General features: G+C 35.7%; 2 protein-coding genes across 2 annotated transcripts in view; both read right to left on the bottom strand.

Annotated features, from left to right (window-relative positions):
- The window catches only part of LOC144959462 (uncharacterized), a 382,226-nt gene that overhangs the window by 295,627 nt on the left and 74,099 nt on the right, over positions 1 to 12,500 (bottom strand). The gene's annotated exons all lie outside the window — the stretch shown is intronic.
- LOC144959746 (uncharacterized) overlaps positions 10,644 to 12,500 on the bottom strand; it is a 4,351-nt gene continuing 2,494 nt past the window's right edge. The window contains exon 2 of the mRNA XM_078892459.1: positions 10,644 to 12,500. This exon is cut by the window's right edge and continues 1,166 nt beyond it. The gene's annotated coding sequence lies outside the window, so the exon portion shown is untranslated.

The raw sequence follows: 12,500 nt of genomic DNA, 5'->3' as shown, positions 1-12,500 counted from the left end.
TAATAATAATAATAATAATGATATAATAATAATAATAATAATAATATATAATAATAATAATAATAATAATAATAATAATAATAATAATAATAATAATAATAATAATAATAATAATAATAATAATAATAATAATAATAATAATATATAATAATAATAATAATAATAATAATAATAATAATAATAATAATAATAATGATAGCCCTAATAGAAAGAAAAAAACAAAACAAAAAAACTAGGACTGTTTTCAATACTTCACAAAACAAAATAGCAACGGAAAACCAAAGCAATGGTCGTATTAGGAACGTTTTAACTTTCAGTACTCTATCAAAATTGGTTCTAGAGTTCTTAAAATGCTACTATCTATATATTGACAAATTAAATAAATAATCCCACGACAAAAGATCCACGGTGAAAATACACATTGAAAGAAATGCCTGCACGAGGAGCTTTCGGAAGACCTCCCCTTCGTATGACTTCTGGAAAGCTTCGGACAGCTCTGAAGGCCACCGGATTGCTTGAGAATGCTTTGGACAACTCTGAAGGCTTCCGGATGGCTTGAGAATGCTTTAGATGGACAGCTCCGAGGGCCTCCGGATGACTTGAGAAATCTTTGGACAGCAGTGAAGGCTTCCGGGTGGCTTGAGAATGCTTGGACAACTCTGAAGGCTTCCGGGTGGCTTGAGAATGCTTTGGACAACTCTGAAGGCTTCCGGATGGCCAGAGAATGCTTTGGACAATTCTGAGGTCCTCCGGATGGCTTGAGAATGCTTTAGATGACGTCCGGACGGCTTCCCTAGGCCTCTGGACGGCTCCGGACGGAAATTAGTAGGGCCGGTCAGATAACTTCAGTTGGGAAAGCTTTTGTAGCCGATTGCGTCCCCTAGTTTACTATTACATAGACTACTATAATGGAATCAATTTTTGAACAATATTTAAAGACCACCCATAGTCCCAAGTTCACTCCCCACTGGTGTGCACTTCCCGGACTCCCAAATTCATTCCTCATCGGGTCCACCTCCTATAGTGTCAGATTCATTCTCCTCTGGGACCCAACTCCCATAGTTTCACTCCCCACTGGTGTGCACTTTTCTGAGTCCCAGATTCATTCCCCATCGGTGCCCATTTCCCATAACTCTCGACGATTTATGTAGGTTTCGAAAAGAGAAGTACCCTTCTGAGCTAACTCAACTGGTATCTACCTCTCGTAGTCCCAGGTTCAATCCCCATTGGTGCCAACGTCCTATAGTCACAGGTTCATTCTCCTCTGTACCCAACTCCCATAGTCCGGGTTCATTTCTCACTGGTATCCATCTCCCATAGTCCCAGGTTCATTGTCCACTGATATCCTCTTCTCATAGTCCCAGGTTTACTCCCCACTGGTGTACCCCGCAGCTGCCTACTTCCCAAAAATGTGTCGGGTTTTGGCAGTATCAGATACTGAATAATGGTTTGGCACTATGCAACATCAGATACTGAATAACGGTTTGGCACTATTCAGTATCAGATACTGAATAACGGTTTTGGCACTAATTAGTATCAGATACTGAATAACGGTTTGGCACTATTCAGTATCATATACTGAAAAGCGGTTTGGCACTATGCAGTATTAGATACTGAATAACGGTTTTGGCACTAATTAGTATCAGATACTGAATAACGGTTTGGCACTATTCAGTATCATATACTGAAAAGCGGTTTGGCACAACTTAGTATCAGATATTGAATAACGGTTTGGCACTATTCAGTATCAGATACTGAATAACGGTTTTGGCACTATGCAGTATCAGATATTGAATAACGGTTTGGCACTATTCAGTATCAGATACTGAATAACGGTTTTGGCACTATGCAGTATCAGATACTGAATAACGGTTTGGCACTATTCAGTATCAAATACTGAATGACGGTTTTGGCACTATGCAGCATCAGATACTAAATAACCGTTTGGCACTATTCAGTATCAGATACTGAATAACGGTTTTGGCATTATGCAGTATCAGATATTGAATAACGGTTTGGCACTATTCAGTATCAGATACTGAATAACAGTTTTGGCACTAGTTAGTATCAGATACTGAATAACGGTTTTGGCACTAGTTAGTATCAAATACTGATAACGGTTTTGGATTAGTTAGTATCAGATACTGAATAACGGTTTGGCACTAGTTAGTATCAGATACTGAATAACGGCTTGACACTAGCTAGTATCAGATACTGAATAACGGTTTGGGACTAGTTAGTATCAGATACTGAATAACGGTTTGGGACTAGTTAGTATCAGATACTGAATAACGGTTTGGGACTAGTTAGTATCAGATACTGAATAACGGTTTGGGACTAGTTAGTATCAGATACTGAATAACAGTTTGGGACTAGTTAGTATCAGATACTGAATAACGGTTTGGGACTAGTTAGTATCAGATACTGAATAACGGTTTGGCACTAGTTAGTATCAGATTATGAATAGTGCTGGCCTTAATAAAATGCCGTGCATGTCAGGTGTACTATCGGCTTGGAACCTTTTAATGAGTGCTTTGAGTAATTTCAGAGCATATTTCGACAAAACTTGCATTTCTCCTCTACGATTCCACTCCATAGTCTTTAGTGTTGCTGTTGGCTTGAAACCTTTTAATATCTTTTGAGCACAACTAGCGTTTATTTCGTTATGTTAAAGCTCGAATTGATTCTTTGATAAGAACGTGTTTTTTGGATATTAATATATTATGAATTCAATGACGACGAGTACGATATAAAAGAGTCAGTACATTAAATCGTTTATTACGTGTTTTATGGGAAATAAAGACGGTCAAGGAGTTACATAATATCGATTTTTACATAAACGATTAATCGATTTATATCAACGAAAATATATGCTCAACCAGAAAAATAAATGATACGATACATCCAACGTGAACTTCTTTACAGGTCTGGTAACCCAAATTGTTATGGGCCCATTGTTGCAATGGAAAAGAAATAAATTCTCAGACCGACACAATATGTTGACCATTACAACAATGCTAAAACAGGCCTATAAATGTGTTGGATTATCAGACCTGGTAATGTATACACGTAGGACATATCCCTTTCCCCATTTTAGTATATCGATCTTGATATATATATATATATATATATATATATATATATATATATATATATATGTGTGTGTGTGTGTGTGTGTGTGTGCAGTCGTAACACAGATGTCACCGTAAACTAGGACAAAATAGCTTGCTCCAAATCACAAAACGAGGCTTCTCACCAATAGATGTAACAGACCAACCATTTCTAAGGTCAGCTACCCAATCATTTCTGAGTAAATAGATTGAATCAGAAGAAAATGTTGACAGTAACTGTGATTGATCAGCTCTCTTTGTATGTGAAAGAGATGCTCTAATATCTAAGATCTCAGGATCTTTTTGCTTCACCATGTTTCATTTTAACCGCAAAGCGACTTTGCACAAGGCTAAATAGGGAAATCTAGTTGTGTAATAAATTGCTAGAGATTGTGGAATGTACAAAAGTTATTAAACGAAAATGAGTAAAGTAGCTTTCAAAAATAAGTAGTTTGTTCTTTTTTAAGCTGTTTTATTCAGTTTTGTTATGTACCTTTAATAAAAATCCACATGCATAAAGACCGAACACGGTTCGAAGCAACAGCAATGGATACTCTTCAATGTCCCAGAAGATCATTTCACATTTATCACAAGGGATGTCGCAATTTCCACAGGATGACTTATGTTTCCAAGGGATGTCGACATTTGCATATTGCCGTGTCAGAATAAGAACATACGGTGTCCGAATCTCCACAAATGACTACGTCTTATAAATAAACGCCAAACACAAATAATCTTTCGAGAATATAGGAGTACTTTAGTTCAATGATTCGCTGAATAAACCATTGTAAGTCATTGAGCTGAGAGAATTAATTCCGGTACCATTTTGGCGCAGTCCACTCCATCACCCATCTCTCTTTCCTCTCTCTTTTTTCTTACCTTTGTCACCATCTTTCTCTCCCTCACCCTGTCTTACTTCCTTTCATTCTCTCTCAGTCTCTCTCTCTCTCTCTCTCTCTCTCTCTCTCCCTCTCTCTCTCTCTCTCTCTTTCTTTCTGTCTCTGTCTCTCTCTTTGTGTGTGTGTGTGTGTGTATGCGTGTGTATGTGTGTGTGAGTACTAGATACTTAATTACAAACGTATTTTTAGAATCTGAATATACACAATGGATTGCTGGTTTTCTAATTTCTATGCTATCATTTTCAAGCCCATTTACTTTTATCGCATTTCACCATCCCTGGTGACTCCCCAGAAGTAACTTGCATCCTCAAACGATGATTGTTCAATGAATGTGATGATGAGTCAATTAACTCAAAATTTCATGTGTTGAATAACATTTAAACTCAATTACTATTATTCTATTAGACAATACATTTTCGATTTTATAGGAGAACTCCACGGAACATTTTATATGTCACGAGAAATATATAATGCATTTAAAATCTTATATTTTGCTCTCTTATCACAGACATCATTCCCAATTTTAAGGATGGAAAATGTTTTATGAAAACGTTAAGGTATTAATTACATTCAACTGTAAATACAGGTATCAATTCATTGCAAGCACTTTCATTTCATTGTCATATTAACATAACGGTTGATTACATATTTGAATTGATTTATATATAACAATGTAATCATTTCAAGAAAACTCAGAACCTTTGTTTTTTATGAAAAGACATTGAAAAACATATGAAAATATCAAAAAGAAAGGTTAATAGGGTTTTATCCGCCAATGGTAACAAAATGGTCCAGCAATACAAAAAGAAATAATAATAATAATAAAGAAGTCACTCATATAAACAAATTAATAATGGTTTTTCTCAGTTGTCCCTCTATCAAAAGTTGTAAAAATTGGTGTTAACCTCTGAATCAATTTGTCTTAACTGAATCTAGATTTTGGACCGTATTTGATGCCATTTTTACAAAAAGTTTTCTCCTTAAAGACCTATAAAAACTACTTTAAAGCAGCTGACATAAAATAAGAAATTTAACACTGTAAAAAATGAAAACAAGTTACGCACCACAGAGTGTGAATGAATTCATCGTATGTCCAAAAAATCTTGTGCTGACGTAGTGATTATGAGTTCAGGTCATACTTCTTGCCATATAATAACAATTTGCTTTAAGTGTTATACATATACCACTTATGTGCATCTAGTTTGTATTACATTTTGAATTTATTATTTATAGCATATTATCTACATCATGTCGCAATTACCAAAGACTGATATGAAATCTCTTGCTTTAAATCATTTGAAATAAATAGTGATTGTATACTCAATGTTGTCAAATTAACAAACGATGTTAATATAACTTTGACAATTTTTTGTCTATGCATGACCGTTTCACGGGGCCTTTAAAGTTTTTAAAACCATATTAGGCTCTTAAACAACACTATACGGTACGGACTCTCTATCGGTTCCAATCTCGTAAAGCTGCGAAAAGAAATCTTCTTGTATCTATCGATAAGTCATTAAAGAGGACGGCAATGGTTTTGGAATTTCACAATGAACCATGAGAAGATCGTTATCGAAATACGACAGAGAGATCACCTATGTAAAACGACGTGGCAGGACAAGGATCATAGATAACTTTGATATGGATATCATCCAAAGATGTATGGGTGAGCGTAAATATACATCAGAAAAAATATTGGACGTCTGATTATTCAAGCAGAAAAAGGACCATGGGTTATGGACAGAGAATCATTGTTATTCTTGAAGGTGGTGATGATACGGGATATTTAAAAGAATGCCATGCCATTTTTTTCTCTGCATCATCTGGAATATTATTCTGGGGTCAATGCAAAGGCGTTTTAAGACTGACTAAATATCGCTTGCTGCCCTCCACCCAGCTGTATTGTATTGGACAACGCTACCATTCGTTGGCCCATGGTCACTTTAAGGCTCCAACTTTGGCAAATATAAAAACTGACATGATTTCATGGTTTCAATCAGACATTACTACATATTCTATACTCCTTAGTAAAAAAATGAACCAGAAACAGCTTTCAAAGCAGATTGTCTAATCAGGGAGTTCTGACATGAGGTTGCGCGTTTTCCCCCATATCACTGTGAGCGACCAATCCAATCGAGGTCATTGGACCTGAGTAGAGGGAGAGATTGAAAGGAGGAACACAAAATTTACTCTCACAGACGATGCAATAAATGATAAAGAGTAGACTGAGAAAAGGCGTGCCTCAACCTTCGCAAACTAGAGAAAAATTACATTTCATTGGAAAGAGTGATGCTCAGAATCTTTCTGCTGTCGTTTAATTTCTCCTTTTCTTCATCCTCGTCATCAGACTGTGCTGATTGATGTGTCAAAAATTTCTTGGTTGTTGTTGTTGTTATTGTTGTAGTAGTTGTTGGTGTTGTTATTGTTGAACACATATTTGTTGAGACACTGTCTCATAATTGATGAATTTTTACTTTTGACCAGTCTACATAAATTAATGTAATCTTCTTTAGCATAAACACAAGCTATTTCTCAAACTTTTGCAATCAAAATTATATTGGAAGCGAGTTATTTTTTTTTGTTTGCATTCACCAGTAATGTGTATTGATAGTTATAAAATGTAGATGTCTGATAATTAATAATTGCCATTCGTTGCTTCATAATCAAATACTGCACGTATATCGTTTAAGCTTCAATTAACCAAACACTCCAGTTTAACGAATTCCTTCAAAACGGATATGCGGAAAATTCATAATTTTGATAATGTAAATCTTCTATGAGTTCCGATCCTCATCGGTTGAATTTACAGAAGATCATATCGGTTTGCGATACAATACTACTAGTACTACTTCAAAGGATCAAGTCTGGTGATCTAGGGGTCGTCTTCTTGAATGAACGATTATCAATGGCAGGGCGTGTCCCATCCAATTTAGTGAGAGTTTTTTGCTCACATTTCGCCGAACCTCCAAATGCCCATATGTTGCAGCTCCATCTTGCTGAACTTTGACTTTCGTTGAAACTTTGACACAAATGATGTTAGATCGAATATTATGTGAAAGTTTGCGTCTCTAACATGGTGGCTTTTTAGAACCTCAGCAAGTTTATTTACAATTATGTTTTGAGTTATAATTCCAAAGCTGTTTGTGAAATGTACATGTTTGTAGTCATCTTTATTCAGTGTTTGTACAAGTCAAGATATAAACATGGTAGGATATTTGAATCACTCTTTATTATGCAACCTAGCCCCGATGGACGTACATCATACCGTTCATATTAGTTATTATTTTCAATCAACTCTCTTTCTCTCTCATTTCCTCCCTTTCTCTCCTTCATCCCCTTTCTCTTTGTTCATATCGCTCCCCCCCCCCTCCTTCAATCTCTCTCACTCCAACTCTGTCTCCGATTCTCATCCTCTCCCTCTCTCTCACTCTCTCTCTCTCTCTCTCTCTTTCTCTCTCTCTCTCTCTCTCCCTCTCTCTCTCTCTCTCTCTCTACTAGTCGTCAAACGGCATTTAAACACCAATATTCTGCTTATCGTGATTCTATCTTAACTTCAAACAAGATGTGTGTGTGTGTGTGTGTGTGTGTGTGTGTGACTGTTGCAGTGATTTTGTAGTCGAATGAATGAATATGTGTGATACCAAAGAACTATTGTAAAGCACCTCTGAGCACAATTTGTGGATACAGGCGCTATAGCAAATAATTATAATATAATAATAATAATAATAATAATAATAATAATAATAATAATAATAATAATAATAATAATAATAATAATAATAATAATAATAATAACAATAACAATAATAATAATAATAATAATAATAATAATAATAATAATAATAATAATAAGAACGTAAAACTGACGTTTACCAAAAGTACTATTATATCACAAAAGGCGGAGTTTAACATTGATATGCAAGAATTGACGTTAAAGGTTTGAATATGATTTGATCTTACTCCTAGGGGTTGGATTGTAGATTGGCAGGGAACTGTCAAAACTAGTAAGAGGTGTGGCTTGAAATAATTTACAATATGGGAAAAGTGTTGCTAGATTCTAGATCATTCTACATTCTAGATTGCTATTCTTATTCTACTTTTCGATGAGCTGCACTTTCCTAAGTTCTAACATCTTACTAAGAATCCTTATTTTACGTACTTAGAAATATTCTACGTATATTGAAAATGGTTACTTAGGTAAAATGACCTTACATCTGGACTGATTTTACGGATTTGGAATTGATGAAATTGATTGAATTATGACCATGCTATTTGATTTGGATTTGGAATTTATCACAACAAATAAACTGTAACAAATGAAACTTGGAATCTGGACTTTTATTTGAATGTCTTGATGTTGTACATTCAGTTATCATCATCGACCCTTGAACTCTTTCGTCATTATTAATATCTATAAGACAAAGCAAAGGATAATACCACTATCTATCAAAAACACCACTATGCGATCATAAGCCATTACATATGTGTGCAACTACGCCACATGATGATGATGATGATGATCATGATGATGATCATGATCAGGTTAATGTATTTTATATAAAAATAAATATTCTTTTTTACTTTAAAAGTAAAGTATCATTCAAGTTGGCCAAAATGATGGCTACTTCAAAAACCGTAAGGTAAAAGGGTGACATGACACAAACAATAGAATTGATACGTAAACCTGTCAGATAACAGTAGTATAGATGTCTACCTAAAACGATCAGAACAAGTAGTAGTAGTAGTAGTAGTAGTAGTAGTAGTAGTAGTAGTAGTAGTAGTAGTAGTAGTAGTACTAGTAGTAGTAGTAGTAGTAGTAGTAGTAGTAGCAGTAGTAGTAGTAGTAGTAGTAGTAGTAGTAGTAGTAATAGTAGTAGTAGTAGTAGTAGTAGTAGTAGTAGTAGTAGTAGTAGTGTTTTGTTAGTGCTAATAGTAGCAGTATTCATAATCATAGTTTGTTTAACACCGAACCCACCCCACAGCATCTGGGGAGCAAACACTTAGGTCATGGTCGATGCAGCTGGGCCCATTCTGGCATTCTCTAATGATATGCTCCATAGTCTGTTCCGGACATCCACATGTAGACAAGCAAGTCACAGCCAGCCCCCCCCCCCCCCCCACACACACTTTTTCATGCTTCTAGCTGTTCTCTCAAGTTTTGTCTGTGCTCTGTTCATTGTACCCTTTTCATTGCTTGGAACTAGGTAGGTCAGTTCTTCTCTCGGATCATCCACGGCATTATTTGCGGGATTGTCCCACTCCCTCCACGTGGAAAGTCTTTATACAACTACATGTTCAGGAATTATGCTTTCTTCCATCATGAGGCTCTTTCTCGACTTCTGCCTACTTGTCATTGGGTTATGGTTATGGAGGGGTGCCTTGGGTCCATTTCCTGTATATATTTCTGGACTCTTCTATCTTTCCTGTGAGAGCAAGATGTTCAATACAATTATGTCGATTTAGGTGCCCTAAAAATTATATTTGCCTTGTTCTTTTTGTACGAATTTAATTTCAGCTTGCTCCAATACTTCTTCATTAGTTTCTTTCTCTATACATGCGATTCTTAACATCCTTCTAAGAAACCGCATCTCTTCTGCCTCCAGTTTCATCCTAATGTCTTCTGTAATTGTCCAACTTTCACAGCCATATAATCATACTGACCATACATAGGCCTTCAAACCCCTATGTTTTGTTGTCATTGAGATATTGTGGTTTTTGAAAATTAGACATTTTAATTAAAACTACACTTAGCAATTCCTCGTTTGATTTCGTGTTTTCTCTACGTCTCTTATCGTGTGGCTATGTGGTCTTGTGGAATGACGCTTGCTTTTGGATCGGAAGGTTCTGGGTTCGAGCCTCGCACGGCGCATAATTGAGTCCTTGGAAAAGACTCTTTACTCACATTTTTTCACCGTACTCAGGAGCAAAATAAGTACTTGGCCCCTTGTGTGGAATTCCTGCCCAGAAGGATAAGAGAAGCAACATCTATTGATCAATTTAAATCATTATAAAGCACTACCTTTTCACCGTTACATGTCCATGATACAGATACGATATTACATATACTACTGCTATTGATGTCATTGTGATATACGCGTTCTCTGAAGTCGTGTTACCCAATCGTTAATCTGTATTATGGCGATGCAAGTACCCCAGTAAATCTTTTTTTTTCTTGGGGGGCGGGGGGGGGGAGTGATACCAGGAAAGCACAACACAGCCCTTTGTGCCCAAGTAAAGTGCTTAACGATTGCTCTTTGTGATTTAAAAAAAACATACGTCCACTCAAGACAAATTGAGAACGTGTAAGTGTAACCTGGTATTTAAGGTGGAGGTTTAATTTTTGATTAAGAAAAATTATGTGATAATTCGATAAACCCCTGGAGCGTTTTACATAGGTTGTCAGGTCCTGTATTCACAGTATCGCCCTATTAATAACAATATACATTTAATAGAGGTCTGCAAATCCTATGATTTAACCGTTACATATTACATTAAAATATCAAACATCAATGATTAATGGCTCGTATAGCTGTCTCAGGATATAACCTTCACAATACAATAAGTAATGAATAAAAAAAAACAAAAAACAATTGCCTGTTTCACTTATAATTGACAATAAAAGTAAGTCGGATCATTTTGTTTTGATTATCAATGTACGTATTTACATATTTTTATTGTTTATTGGGCGCTTAATACTCGTAAAACCACATTATATTATTTTTTTGGTGAATCTTATGTTAAAGACAGCTATGATGCTTCGGACTGGCCATCTCTCAGGTCATGATTGTAGGGTGCCTTTTGATGCAATGGTGTGAGGTTGGACTGATCCTCCTGTGTCCATACTATGAAGAGATTGAAATCTGGTTCGATGTGATAAATATAAAGAGGACAACAGATTTCTCCGTGTTAAACTTCCTTGCCTATCTGCGGGAATTGTGTATATTATATAGTAAAATCGTCTAATACGTGAACGTTATAAGTATAGACTCATGAATATTATAAGTAATATAATTATAATGCTATCGCCCAGATAGCAGGAAGTAAACAAATGATAGATACTTCGGCCTCATGAATTACCAGACTACGCTAGATAATAAACAAAAGTAGATAAACAAAGATATTGCAATGTATGATCAAATTACATGTATCCAAGTCATAATGATAACATGCATATCAGCATCATAGGTATATATGAATATATGTAAGAGAAGGTTGTTGATATATAGTCTGTAGATCAGAAATAATTTCAAGAAAATTAAATCACTGTATTTCACTCACCCTATATTAATTAAAATTACACCACTAAACAGAATAAAATCACGTCCTTCCTGGAACATTTTTTAAGTGGAAGAGTATGAGTATTATTCGTTGCAGGGTACGGTTTTGTACAAGGTTCAGCGAACAGGGTTTCATTCGCCTGTGATCTTGTTTTACGAAGATAGGGTGATAGTGGGCGTGTCTCTACGTGTTCAAACTTAATTTTCCATTGAACGGTATTAGCTGAATGTGAGCGACGCGGTAGGGTTATGGGTTTTCTCTCACGTAGGTGTGAAGTTGCAACCTCGCTACGGGAGGTAATTACGTGTTAAAACCCAGTTAATACATGCCTTCTGTCATCGGAATGGTCGGTAATATGCCATGTCGATATTTCACATGTGATATTACCCCTGTGACAAATAAAAATTGGCTATGATTAATTTCAAGATTTGTATGCGAACTGGATATTTTCCGTGTTCATGTTAACTGGGGAAGTATTATTATCCTCTATTGTTTGTTAGTCACATTTTTGAAGTTTTGTTTATTGGGCGACAGAAGGGAGATAATTCACTTCATGAAAGGTCTCAAAGCTTAGAGGTCTGACCAATTAGCCAGTAGGTTTTATCCAATCAAAATATGGAATTTGTCACACATCATCATACGTGCTCGGACAAACATGTTTAGTGGTTTATAAACAATAACGTGAATGAGGCCATGGCACTTTTTGGGGTGGAATTCACTTCTCCAATTTGCCTTACAGCACTGCAATTTATTAAGATCTTGCTGTAATATGACAGTATTTGTCATCTGTTTTTATTTCTCTGTAAAAGAGGCTGTCATCTGCGATGTTTTCAACGTGGATCCCGAATGTAGTCTATATGACGTGTCATTGATACAAATGATAGAAAGGAATGGCCCGAGAACCGTGCCTTGTGGTACTCCTTACTCAACATCTGTTATTACAGTACGGATGAGGATATTTAGCATTTTAAAAGTCGTTTTGACATAAGTGCATCACTGATAAGAGTATATCACAGTTAACACTAGTTTTGACATAATCAAACTACTCATAAGGTGGTGGTGCACTTTTGTTTTAACTTTGAAATGAGAATTATATATTTTATCATTGCATCATTGAGGAAAATCATTGTAATATAAATTGTTAAAGGAAGGCTGGTGTCTTCAGCAAAGCATAAAATCATTAATTACATCTAGAAATTGCATTTGAATAACA

Source organism: Berghia stephanieae, chromosome 14, assembly GCF_034508935.2.
Source record: "Berghia stephanieae isolate SIO BIC M18660-M18661 chromosome 14, UCSD_Bste_1.3, whole genome shotgun sequence".
Lineage (NCBI taxonomy): Eukaryota > Metazoa > Mollusca > Gastropoda > Nudibranchia > Aeolidiidae > Berghia > Berghia stephanieae.
This window is presented reverse-complemented; position numbering and strand designations above follow the sequence as displayed.